This window comes from Salvelinus namaycush, chromosome 1 (genome assembly GCF_016432855.1).
Source record: "Salvelinus namaycush isolate Seneca chromosome 1, SaNama_1.0, whole genome shotgun sequence".
NCBI lineage: Eukaryota > Metazoa > Chordata > Actinopteri > Salmoniformes > Salmonidae > Salvelinus > Salvelinus namaycush.
This window is the reverse complement of record NC_052307.1, coordinates 12439812-12442608: the sequence shown is the minus strand read 5'-3', so window position 1 is coordinate 12442608 and position 2797 is coordinate 12439812. Positions and strand designations below refer to the sequence as shown.

The 2797-nt window shown below is 36.9% G+C and overlaps 1 long non-coding RNA gene across 1 annotated transcript; it reads left to right on the top strand.

Moving 5' to 3' along the window:
- Nucleotides 1–1311: 1311 nt before the first annotated feature.
- On the top strand, nt 1312–2797 carry LOC120048074. The gene is made up of 5 exons (XR_005476981.1): nt 1312–1367; nt 1922–2046; nt 2131–2222; nt 2320–2393; nt 2534–2797. It is a non-coding gene; the product is annotated as an uncharacterized LOC120048074 (long non-coding RNA).

Sequence of the window (2797 nt, the reverse complement as noted above, 5' to 3'; positions counted from 1 at the left end):
AATTAATTGGGGAATCATCCAAAGTGATACGCTACTACGCCAAGTCTTTCCTGAGCCACCAGTCATAAGCTTTAAGAGATGTCCTACCCTAAATGACAAATTAGTCCACAGTTATCTTCTGGGTGACTCTCAAAAAACTTGGCTTGACCACAAACCCAAGGGCTCTTTTAAATGTAACCATTGCAACCATTGCAGAAATATTGCACAGAAGGAGTATTTTGTTGACACAGCTTCCAAAATGGAGTATTACGTCAAGCATTTCATTAACTGCAAAACCACTCATGTGATGACATATAGATTGGAATGTCCACAGTGCAAGGTGTTCTACATTGGACGGACAAAGAGACGCCTTCAAGACCGCTTAGCGGAACACAAGTACGCCATACGGGTAGGCAATGAAGACTACCCCATGGCAAGGCACTACAAGTCTTACACCATGGCAACCCTGCCTCCCTACAAGCTATGGGTATTGATCATGTTCCGGCCTCTATTAGAAAAGGGGACCGTCTTAAACAGTTAAACCAAAGGGAACGTTTTGGGATTTACAAACTACAGGCCACTAAATACCCTGGTTTAAATGAAGATATGGATTTCTCACCCTTCCTGTAGGGTTGTGATAGGTCCATTTGCTGTCATCCAGTGGACATTTTGCTCAATTGCCCTCAGCTATGTTTAGACTGTTGTTGTTCATGTTTTGCTGTGTTCTAGTGTACTATGGAATATATTGCTTTCTTGTTCATGACACTTCTCCCAGTCATATTTAAGGTTAGAACTACCTTTCTAAGTGTCCTGATACTTCTAGCTTGGAGTTGTATTTTTATGATAACAAAGCTACAGTATTTCACTTTTTAATGTGTATAGTATTGCTTACTAGGTGTGTCCAATCAATTTTGTAACCACTCCCTCTTCTAATTAGGGCTAATTGGAAAAGCTGTTCAAAAGAGGACATTGTATTATTTTTTTGTACTTCCTGACGAAGGCCATGCAGCCGAAATGCGTCGGATTTTTAAAACTTTGTTTCTATTGAACATGCCATACTAATAAAGGCATTTTAATTAATAATATGACGAGTGCCTTGGTCCGCCTTGGTCCTCCTTTCACATTCATCTTCTGCACATCTATCACTCCAGGGTTTATTTGCGAAATTGTAATTATTTCACCACTACGGCCTATTTATTGCCTTACCTCCCCAATCTTACTTCATTTGCACACACTGTATATAGACTTTTCTATTGTGTTATTGACTGTATGTTTCTTTATTCCATGTGTAACTCTATGTTGTTGTTTGTGTCACACTGCTTTGCTTTATCTTGGCCAGGTCGCAGTTGTAAATGAGAGCTTGTACTAGCCTACCTGATTAAAGAAAGGTGAAATATATATATATATATATTTTTTTTTTAAATACTGTATGTGGGAATGTCTTATTTTCATCCTACATGTAGTGTTGGTACATGGAATATTCCTCAACTGCATATATCATAAATTGCTATTGCAAATAGAAGTATTATGTTCAACAACTGATATTTTCAGATATTATTTTGACAAACACACTTTGGTGCTTACAATTCATTCTCTATTGTCATAGATTTGGTGGGCACTGTCATCTGTGATCTTTGTGATATGACTTTCTTTAAGCACATAATGATGAAAGTGTGACTTAATACTTTTTTCTTAAAGTCTACAACACTACATTTTTTCACTCTGTGATAGGGTTGGATCCTTTATGCTACTTTTATTATTTCCTGTAAATGGTTCAGTGCCTATAATTTAGGCTGTTTGTAGAATGGGGCATAAAGGAAATTACCTCTACTACTAAATTACTACTAGATTATAGTGATAAGGAAAACAGCATACAAATTTGGCCTGTGTATTAATTTGCCTATAACTAATCAGAATTCCATTATGTTTACATAAAAAACAGAATACTTCAAAATGAGAAGATCCTGCCATGGAAGAGACGACTGGGTGGACATAAAGTGGAAAGGAGGGGAAATAACTCACACCATGCAGCAGGACACCTTTAGCTGTGGGGTCTTTGTAATGCAGGTTTGATAGTTATATTTTCAATAATGAATGTTTAGCTGTTATGTGACAATTAGGTCAAAAACTCTATTTTATTCTTTGGTGTAGATGGCCAAGGAAGTTGCACAGAACTTCCCCAACATCCCCTACCATGGAGCAACTGCGAAAAGAAATGGCTGAGGGTATACTAAAAATGTCTGGTATGTAATGACATTTAATTCAAAGTAAATGTAAATTCTTTATTTTTATGTAGTTGTGTGGGACAGCCACATATTCAGTTCATGCCTATGATTTCAGAGTTCAACAAAGCCAACAACTGCTTCATGTGTGCCACTGATAAAGAACCTGGATGTGGCCCAAAGACTGACTGGGTTAGTAAGTTTATTTAACATGTTTATAATCTTTTTACAACAATTCATGATGTAACACAATGGATGGCTAATTCGTCATTCGTCAAACTGCATTGATATTTGATATTATTTATAACGTGTTACGCTTTGTTTTGTTTTAGATGTTGTAATGTTTTGCATGCCAACGGTGGTTCCATGTGCTGTGCCTAGGAATGAAGACAAAAGAGTTCAACAGAGTAAAGAACACAAACTGGAAGTGCTGTCTTTGTTGTTGAAATGTATGCTATACCCCATCCACACTGAAGAGGCTTTGAAATGTACATCAAACAGGGATAAAGAGAAAGTTAACACTGCGAAATGTTTCATACTTATTTGAAGTCTGTTGACATGTTGGAAAAGATTAAAGGTCTACCATTTCTGTTTAA